At 49.8% G+C, this 10802-nt stretch overlaps 1 long non-coding RNA gene across 1 annotated transcript; it reads left to right on the forward strand.

Moving 5' to 3' along the window:
- Positions 1–3259: 3259 nt before the first annotated feature.
- On the forward strand, positions 3260–8005 carry LOC311608330. Its single transcript, XR_014782909.1, has 4 exons — positions 3260–3622; positions 4610–4708; positions 6398–6568; positions 7228–8005. It is a non-coding gene; the product is annotated as an uncharacterized lncRNA (long non-coding RNA).
- Positions 8006–10802: the final 2797 nt, after the last annotated feature.

Genomic DNA, 10802 nt, shown 5'->3' on the forward strand with positions numbered 1-10802 from the left:
TTTCCTTTTAAAGTTACTTAAGTCCAGGAGGCGGCTCAGCAGGCTAAGGTGCTACCAAAGCTGACAACCTGGACCCTGAGGTGGGAAGAGCGTTGTCTTCTGACCCTCACATGCATGTGAGCACACGTGCATGCCCTCCCCACATAAAATAAGTAAACATAACCAACTTCTTAAGTTACTTAAAAATTTCCAGGTCTGATTTGCTGGATGTGGTGCACACCTTTAGTCATAGCGCTTGGGAGGCAGAGGCAGGCGGATCTCTGAGTTGAAGGCTGTCCTGGTCAACCCAGTGAGGCCCAAGCCTGCCGGGGCTATGCAGTGAAACCTTGTCTTTTTTTAAAAAGGTCTTAAAATTTAAGTCAAAATAGCAAAAACAAATTTTTGAGTTAAAATTACAGAGGAAAGCAGCACAACAGAAATTGGGCAAAAAGCCTGAGACCCTAACTAAGGATGCTAAGTTTCATGCAGAGTGCCTGAGATGCTGAGCACCAAGCATCTTAGAATTTGCACTTTTGAAATAATGAGAGTATAGCTTTTCATCCAATAGAGTATATAAATAGAACAGTAAAAAATGTGCAGTCAGAATGGGAAAGAAGAAAAAAAAAAGGGGTCTAGGGGATACAAGAAAAAAGGCAAGATGGCACACTCACTCAGCCATCCTGCAATTACACGGTGCACACTGGTTAGAACTCTCATCAAAGGGCTGAGCTTATACAAGGGGGAAGGCACAATGCAGAAGACAGGCATGGGTGAGCTATGCAGAACCTAATATTAAACGTGTCAATAAAGACAGGAAAAAGTGAGAGGTCAGACATGGGCTGAAGCTTAAATAATCAAAATTAAGCAGGTCTGACTCTGCTGGCGTCAGAAAAATGCCAGGGATGAGGGGCAGGTCATCCTGACAGAGGGTCAGACCACCACGGAGGAGCTAACACGCCCAGGGCACACAAACATGGAGGCAAAACCAGAGAGAGCCCAAGGGAAAAACGGACAAACCTTAGGCCAGTGAGATGGATCCGTGGGTAAAGGTGCTGGCTGCGCAGCCTGGTGATCTGAGTTCAGTTCCCAGAAGCCGCATAAAAGTGGAAGTGGAGAAATGATTCCACAAATCATTCCACAAAGTTGTTCCCTGACCACCACATGTGCCACTATGGTATGAAGACTCCTACACACACACATACATACACACACACATGCACACACATACACACACTCATACACACACACCACACATACATATACACACCACACACACATACACACGCAACACACACATACAAACACACATACACACACTATATATACACACACAATTATATAAAAATTTGTGCAAACAAACAGAAAGTTGGTAAAATATGCAAGGTCTAAAAAAGTTCTGTTTGCCGAGCTGACTAGCGGGTGTGACCGTGCTGTCTATGACAAGTACAGAGCGTACATTCTTCGTACGTGCTCTCAGGCAGATCATGTGCTGAGCGCAAGGACAAGCCTCAGCAGATTTAAAAGAATTGAAATCACACAAAGTTTATATTCGGCCCACAGCAGAATTTAATATGTCAACAACAGGAGGATCTGGAAAATCCCCAAATATTTGGAAGTTAAACAACATACTTCTGAATAGCTCATGGGTCATGAGAAGAGTTAACACTGCTCTGAAGTAAATGAGAATAACAACGCAGCATGTTAAAGTCTGTGGGAAACAGCTAAGAAAAAGACCTAACCTTTCACGTTAAGAAATGAAAAAATTAACCCCCAAAATAGGAATAAAGAAATAATAAACACAAGAGTGAAAAATGTTGAAACTAAAAAAAAAAAAAAAAAAAAAAAAATTAAATAATAATAGCAAAAACAGATGTGCAACCCATAGCTGGGGAAAAAAATAAATGTAACTGATAAACATTTCACCAGCTGTACTCAGTGCAGAAGACATGCATATCACCACAACCCTATAGAGGAGGATAGACCCTATAGAGCAGGATAGACCCTATAGACCAAGAACAGAACAGCAAACCAGCAGCAACAGGGGAATACCAGGACCAGTTTTATTCCAGCTGCCCGGAGGACGTCTTTGTTGCAGTGGTCTTGTGTGTGCATTAGAGGATGCTTTTATTCTTAGGAGGTGTGTGCAGAGCAATTCAGCAAGGCATCCACGCGGTGGGATGCGCACAGTGAGCTCACAGCCCACACCATCCTCTCTCCTCTCTGGTCCCCGGCGGCCTCCATCTGAGGGCTCTCCAAACGCTGATTCCACCAACTGCGGATGGAAAACATTCAAGGAAAAGAAACACATCTCAACTGACTTGTTTTTGTCATTGTTTTCCAAGCAGAGTATGTTTATATTGAATTTACGCTGTTTATTATTATATAGGCTGTTTATATGATTATTAATCTAAAGGTGCTTAAAATATGCGGGGAGATGCGCACAGGCCATTTTATATAAGGGAACGAAACACCTGGCTTGTGTTGGGGCTGACAGGGATGAGCATTGTAGATGTGGAGGAATGACGTATTTAAAGGATTTGAGGGACTGTGGAGATCACTTAGTCCATCAAGTTCTGGCCTTCCAAACATAAGGGCTGAGCGCGTCCTGAGACCTCTCACTTCAAAACAAAAAAATCAAAAAACACGCCAGGAGTGGGGGCCACACTTGTTATCCCAGCAAAGGAAAAGCAGAGACTGCAAGTCAGCCAGCATAGCACGAACCACAGTGAAGTGTGCCTCCTGGCTCCACATGTATGTAAACACACATATGGACACATATACTTTAAAAAAAATTGGTATACAGTTGGGAATAGCAAGGCAGCTCAGACATTAGCCAGCAGGGAGACTCAGCACGGTTGTCCCCTATAGAAAGACTGCCTGTGAGGACGGTGCTATGACCCTGTCACTCGCAGGGTAGGGCTAGTCAGTGTAAGGCGATAGTGGCCTGGACTGGTGAGCCGTGGAACCAGCCCACCATGTCAGGAATGACGGCTGCGGACCATCTGGCCTTTGGTCTGCCCCTTTCACAAGGACCAGCATGAGAACACAGACCCACTTGGGCTAGCCACCAGGGAGGACTTGGCTGCTGCCTGCCACAGTCAGCTCGGCTCTGCTCTGTAAACAGAGGCCTGACCTATTTAATCCTTCCCAGGGGTTGGGTAAGATCTTGACTCACGCAGACATGAAGCTGTGTCCTAATTGGATCCTAATTACTCAGAAGAGGGCTGTTTACCTAAACTTCCAGTAAACCAGGCTCCTCACGACATGAGAGCGAGCAGCAAGGGCAGGAGAGGCAACGAGGACCATGACATAGGCAGAGAGTTATCATCCCTGGAAGTCCTTTTTTTTTTTTAAAGCTATGATGTCACTGATTCCAGAAGAATAAACAAAGGCGAGGCTGATGAAGCCGCCTTTCTGGGCTAAGAATGGCTTCCTCGCATTTGTAAGGGCTGTCCACTTGGAAATACTTCCAAATATGTAAAGCTGATGGGAGCCCTAGAGGGAAGCTGGAGGAAAGGACAGGCTCTCCCACGCTGTGGGGGTGAGCTGTAACGCAAACAGACCTCTGCAGAGTCACCACTCTAGCCAAGTGGAGGAGCCGGGGAGCAGCCATCTTGGGGCTGTGGGCTCAGCTGGTGTCTGGGTAGGTCTGAGTGGGAGGGACTGTGGGGAGCTCACCTCTGCACACATATAATCCTTCCCACGGAGGAGAATGTTAAGTAAACTGAACCCAACACAGGAAGACAAGTGTTACGTTCTTGCTTAGGTATGGAAGCCGGAAGAGGTGATGTCATAGACGCTGAGAGCAGAGCAGAGGTCACTAGAGTCATTGACAAGGGGAGGGGGAGGGGGAGTGCCAGCGTAACAGTGACATAGGATGATGATAAAGTACTGTTTACAATTTATTGTATATTTTATGAAGAACTAGATAAGGCACTCTCCTAACACTAAACAGTAAACGCTGAGGGAGATGGAAGTGTGCATTACCCAGATTTTGTCATTATGCTAAATGCATAGATCGAATTTCCCTACTGGGCCCATAAATATGTATAATTACACTAACACAAAACATTTCTCTGGAAAACCTGGATATATGGAAGATGTATCACTTTTTTTTTTTTCAAATGACAGCCATCATGGGTGATTCGTTTTCATTTAAGCTTTTTGGACTTCTTAAGAAATGAACTTTAGGAAAACAACAGTCCTTTTCAGGACACCCGTTTCTTATCACCCATCTGTGAGCAGCAAGTGCTCTTTGTGACGCTAGACACTGCAGTGTTAAGGCAGCTTTCAAAAGACGTGACGGACTGCTGGCTGCCTTCCGTGAGCAATCTAGCTGGCAGGGCACACATTAAATAGAGCCACCCCCCTGGGTACCGTATGAGTATCCTGTGGCTGCTGTGACAAAGTACTTCTAACTGGTCCTTATAACTAGTTACCACACGTGGCTCTGCCTCCCAGAGGTGTGAAAGCCAGCCCAGGTCCAATGGGGAGCCAGCTCTGCCTTAACTGTCTCACTGGCACTCTGTGGCTGTGGCTGTGGCTGTGGCTGCCCTGCTCCAGGCTCTGCCTGCCCTTCTCATACGTCACCCCTGGTGAATCTTCCTGACTTCGCTTTCTCACTTTTAAGGATGGCAGCCACTGCCTGGGATGCCCACCCGTATCCATTACGACTTTATCCTCATTACTTCTGAAAATAAAGTGGTGTTGGACCCGAGACTCTGGAAAGGCAGGTTTGGGTTTCTCCTGTTGCCTGGGGACTGAGCACTGGAGCTCACTTTTGTCCAACTTGGGTTGGGAGTGGGGGGGACCCATAGAGACCTGCTAGTGCCTGCTGCCTATGTGGAAGAAACTCAGGCCTCATGTTCTGGAGAGAGGAAGTCTGGACCAGGCAGCAGAGAAGAGAGGGACAGAAAGCTGGTTGCCATGGTGACTCTCTCCAGCTTCCATGCTACCTCTGCTGCCTCCCACACGGCCCTATCCATCCCACACGGCTCTAGGTTATTTTAGAGTCAATCCGTCCCACACAGAGGGGCCACAGGTGACTGGACAGCCTGTTCTCCTTCCCTGTGGTTTGGGACCCAGTGGGGTGTTAGGGAAGGAACGGGCTGAGTCCCCAAGAGGGAGACCGACACAAAGAGCCACCAGGAGACTCAACTGCAGTAGCAGCAGCCTTCAGGGGTGGTCTCTACGCAGAGCAAGCGTTACAGCTGGGTGGTTTTGGCAACCATGGCTGAGCCTTTGAGATTTTTGCGTTACGGACTATGCATCCAGATAGTCAAGAAAACGGTGAGGGTCTTGCTTAGAAAGCCACACCAGGCCTCCACAGGAAACAGTTTCCATCAGGGTGCTCAGGGGACAGTCTACCATGCGTCTGGAAAGTCAGGGATCCTCTGAGATTCTCACATCCCACACATCCTCTTCCCCACCACCTCTGCCCCCCCCCCCGCCCCTAGTTACCTGACATGTGGTCAGGGAACACCTTTGCTTCCGTGAAGACTGCCTTCTGTGGGCCCTGATGGCTGGAGTGAGCTGACTCGGGCCCTTACCCTGTTCACAGACTCCAATGATGCCGAAGCAGGTGACAACGGTCTGATTTCCTTGGAAGGAATACATCTGGTGCCTGATGTACAGATGTTGTGGCACAGGGGAAACTGTTGTTGATGTACATCATTTACCATTTAGTCTAATCCGGCGGGTTTTGTTCAATCTAACCTTATGATTCAGACTTGAAGTTTCGTCAGCGGAGGGAACAGAAAAGAATATTCAAATATGAAGCCAGCTTCCGGTTGGCCATTCTTTGAGTTGATAGGGTTTCAGCAGGGTTTGCGGAGTTCAGACATCCAGTGAGAGGGAGGGAGGGGGAAGCAGGCTCGGCTCACGTGAGCTCAGGAGAGGCTTTCCTTCCTCTGACCTCACCAGTAGTTTGTACTGTATCTGAGGATGGGTCCTCATCTGGACCACAGCTGTCCCTGTGTCTTGGTGTTGAGGATGCCAAGGAGCCATGAGGATGCCCGGATGGTGGTTTTGAATAAAATGTCCCTATAGTCTCTGGCATCTGAATTGTTCCCCAGCTGGTAGCACTGTTCAGGAAAGCCTCGCGGAGGTGTGGCCTTGTTGAAGGAAGTATGTCATCTAGGGGTATGAGGGGTCCCGGGGGTCAGGGTGGAAGTTGAGAGTTTTTAAAAGCTTGTGCCATTTTGAGTTCACACACTCTCTCTCTGCTTCCTGCCTGTGGTTCAGGGTGTAGGCTCGCAGGCTCTGCTCCTGCCCCAGCGCCTGCTGCTTGTTGCCACCATGGACTCTGGGGCTGTAAGCCCAAACAAGCTCCCTTTACGCTGCTGTGGTGGTGCTTTATGATGGCAGTAGAAGGCAGTTAATACACCTTTCGGCCAGCGGTGTGCCTCATTCCTTATAGCCTCAGTCTTCAGGAGCTGGGGCAAAGCCATCTGCTCGGCGCAGAGGGAAAATCAGAGGTCAGCGCCAAGCCTTCAACGTGCCCAGTTCTATTCTCTGCAAAAGGCCTTGGGACCAAGCAAAAACACCCCCAATCCAGAGTGGCCCCAAGGAGCAAACGGCAGGGTAGGCGGTGAGCAGTGGATGACCCCAGACTGGGGAGAGGCCTGGGCCAGCTGAGGCCCACAAGGAGGATGCTGCCACTTCATTGCATTTGCTCTGAAGGAGTCTGTAACTCCAAAGACTTCTACTAAATTTGACCTTTCTTTCTCACTGTTGAATTGGTACAGCCAATGTTGATATGATTCATAATTAAAGCCAATAATGCAGAGAAAACTGCCTTAAGCCCCCTAGGGAAGTCTTTGGCTTGGATAGTCCATAAAACTAGAACACAGGCCCTTCCGGAACAGCAGGGTCCTCCGTCCTGGGTACCACTGGGACTCCGGCCTTCTGTCTTTCTGCTGGTAACAGCTCAGTTCTCAATCAAGATAGCCAAGGGGGATGGAGCGGTCCGGGTGCTGACCTCCGTGCTCTTGTTGGCCATTTCTGAGGCAGAATCTGTACTGGCTGGGATGTCATGCTCACTGGGGGACGGAGATCATTGTCAGGTCCCCAAAGACAGGAACAAGGGATAGAGATGATGGGCAAAGTCAGGCCAGGGGCTGGGAAAGCAAGCTCCCACCGGGAGTGTGCTAAAAGGGCGGCTGGGTGAGCCTGGGCCTGGTGATCAGTGGAAACCGGAGGAAAAAGACATTTGATAGCAGACATATCCATAAACACCTCTCCACACAGAATGCTGAAAGCTGAGAATAGCCCGAACAAAGGGCAGGCAAGCCTGTTTCTCCAGCTGCCCCGCCAGGCTGCACGGCGGGACACGGGAGCTCTTGAGACTTCACCTTCAGATCCGTTCTGGTCTCCCCATTTTGAGAGACGTTCCGCCCACCAGATGCCTCTGAATTTGATACGCAGGTAAATAAAGTTACCTGCTCTAGGAAGCTCGCCACAGAACTCCTGTGTCTTGGGAGAGCTGCAGAAAGGAAGCAAAACGGAATTCTTCTGAGACCTCTGGATCTTTCCATCCGGCTCACGCCAGGACAAGATGTCTGTGTTCCTCCAGTCCCCTGACCCTGCTGCCCCAGGACAGGTGTTCACCTAGGGAAGTCCAAGGCCCAAGAGGAAACTTGGGCAGAGGAAAAAGGATGTTTTTATTTCCATCTGACTTCCAGTTGGTAGCAACAATTTCCCCCTCATGTATTGAATGCAGGCGACGCAAGTGGGATTGGTGGGTTGTATCCACAGGCAGTTATCTCTGTGACGTTTGCAGGGAGCTCCATGCTGGTTCCCACAGTAGCTGCTCTGCCCATAATCCCCCACCAACACTGTGAAGGTCCAGCTTTTCCCATGTGCTCACTCATGTTTGCCATCTTTGGTCCTTTGGGTAATTGCTGTCCTAACTGGTGGGCTTGGATTTGCGTTTCTCTGATGGTTCCTGACTCTGGAACCTTGTTCGTATACCTCTTGAGTGTGCACGTGTCTTCTTTTGAGACACTCATTTGGATCATTTGGAGTAAAAAACCCTTCAAATAAAGGAACATCAGAAAGAAATGGCTTTATGAGCCTTCGCTGATGCCGTAAGATGCCGGGACTGGGACATGCTCCTGCAACCAGCAGCTACAGGGTTACAAAGTAGTTAGGAAAATTCCACTGGGCCCCTGAGTCAAGAGCATATTACGGTGAGCAACAGTATATATAAATGTATGTGTGCGCACATGTGTGTATGTGTGTGCGCGCATGTGCATGTTTATTACCCAGTATGTGTGTGTACGTATGTACACATATGTATATATTCCAACACCTTAGGAATACACATGTCTAACCCATGAGGCCCAGTCCCTGGGGAAGGAGAGGGTCACAGGAGAGCCACTCCCGCTCCCTGCCCTGTCTGTGGCATCAGTAGCACTGCATGGGCCAGGCTGGGCGTCCTGTCACAGATAGCAGAATTAGTCACTGAGCCCCAGCCCCAGGAAGAAACTTCTATTCAGACTGTGTTTCCTTTAAGTTCCTCTTAGAGAGACTGTAAAGAACTCACCTGACTTCCCACCACAGGAACTGAGTCCCCGAGTGTGAGGGTTTGGCAGGGTTAGAGTCACCGAGTGTGCCTATGAAGGGACACTCTAGATTGGCCTCAGGGGAGGAGAGCCACCCTAGGTGTGGCAGCACTTTTCCCGGGGTGGTCTCCCAGGGGTGGGTTCCAGGGCTGGATCTCAAGGAAAAGGAACTGAACCACAAGGCCGTCCGTCCCTTTCTGCTCCCTGACAGGGGCGCAGCATGACCAGCCACCGGTAGTCAGCCACTCATTGCTGCAGTGGACTGTCCTCACACCGTGAGCCCAAATAAATCCTTAAGTTACTCCTGTCAGGTTTTTGGTCCCAGCAAGGAAAATGGTGACTAATACGCTGAGGCAATTAACTTAGAAGGAAAAGGTCTCTCAGGAGCCTTCTACCCACTGTCTAGCCGTGTTGCTGTGGTCCTGCAGGGCGAGAGTGTATGACAGAGTCGAATCATTCACTTCATCATAAGCAGAAATGACAGGTCTCCAGAGACGTAAACGCCTGCCTGGCACGAGGCCTCACCTTTGGCTTTGAAGTCCTGGGGTAGAATCCAGGGCCTTGTACAGGCCAGGCCAGCTCCCTAACCCCAGCCCCGAGCTCTGTGATTCTCCTACCTTTGTAATCTCTTCTAATCACAGCTGTAATTAGAGAGCCCTAACCACGCTACTTAAAGTCACCCTCCCCCCACCCTTCCCCCACCTCCCCTCCCCCACCCTCCTCCCTCCCTGCACCCTCCCCTCCCCCATTCCTCCCCCACCCCATTCCCCATCCCCCTACTCACCCCCCCACTCTAGCCCCCTCCCCCTCCCCCCACCCCACCTCCAATCAGCAGGGAACACTCACAGTCCCCAGCCTTGGTTCCTACTTGCTTCTGAGTCAAGTGAGGTTCTTACAAGCTGGGACTTTGTCTGTCTGTCCGTGGCAGTATCTCAAGATCCTGGTTCCTTGATGAATGGGTGAATCAAAATTAAAAAGCCTGTGGGCATAGAACACTTAAAAGATTACATGCGGTGTGCTTGGATTTCTCTCCTGGCTAGTAATAGAGTTCATTGAGAAATTTAGTAGATTGGTCTGCACCTCCCCCCTGGAGAAACTGTTTGAAGTCAGAAGAAACTGCCATATGAAAGCCCCCTCCCCCTCCCCCACCCCCAGCTCCTCAGGCTGCATGAGTCTGACTTTTAGATCTTAGGTAGCTTGCCACTGCCTGGGTGTTCTCCAGTTGCCGCCTGCCCCCCATTTTCTGTCTCTAGAACACTGTGGCTACTGTGGTTTTTGTTGCTGTTTGTTTATTTGTTTGCTTGAGACAGGGTTTCTCTGTGTTAGCCTTGGCTGTGCTGTGTAGACCAGGCTGGCCTCGAACTCACAGTGATCGTCTGCCTCTGCCTCCCAAGTGCTGGGATTAAAGGCGTGTGCCACCACGCCCAGCCTGTGTTCACTGTGTATCCGCCTCTCATGACCTCACCTTGCCCTTGATAGAATGTCACCAACTCTAGGGTCCTCATCCACTTCATCCACTCCTGGAGGGAGCTCAGTGGGCGAGATCAGTGCAGTTCAAGGGACTGAGGTAGACAGTGCAGTAAGACGGAGGCTGTCGTCAGGAGCTCCACAGATTCTGATGTGCCTTTGCTGGTGTCGTCAGTCAGTTGGAGAATAGGAATAGGGTGTGGGTAGTTGTCACCATCTCTTAGTAGCTCAGATGACATCATTTCTACCCCCCTCAATGGCTGAGCACCCCTCCTCACCCGCCACCAGGGCCTTCCTGTTGTCTTGTGTTTGTGGAGACTGATGGATCTGTCAGTTAGGGGGAATCCATAGGCATCCATAGGACAGCAATAGCAGAACAGAAAGAGTTAACCAAGCAGATGGTCTGTGGGTGTGTGGGCCCCTACTGCTGAGGGGTGATTCAAACCTGCAGGCCACCTGGAGGGACTCCAGAGTCTTCAGAGCAGCACTGGCCTCTCCCTGGGAGCCTGGTTCCTCTGGACCTCTGTCAGTTTCTCGAGAAGCAACAGGGACAAAGGTCTGTGAGCAGGCCGGATTGGGACTCTTCAGAGCCAGGCCCAGCTAGCTGTCCTTTCTTTCCACTGTTAGGCTCTTCCCCCCCCCCCACCCCCCCACCCCCAATGGACACTGTGACACTTAGTGCTATAATTGTCCTTTTGCTGGAATCTGAGATCAGCTGGGAGTAGAGCCTCTGGATATTCCTGTGGGAATAATCTTGATTGTGTCCCCTGACTTGAAAAGACCCATCTTAAT

The sequence above is a fragment of the Acomys minous genome (genome assembly GCF_964271855.1).
Source record: "Acomys minous genome assembly, chromosome: 11".
In the NCBI taxonomy this organism is placed as follows: domain Eukaryota; kingdom Metazoa; phylum Chordata; class Mammalia; order Rodentia; family Muridae; genus Acomys; species Acomys minous.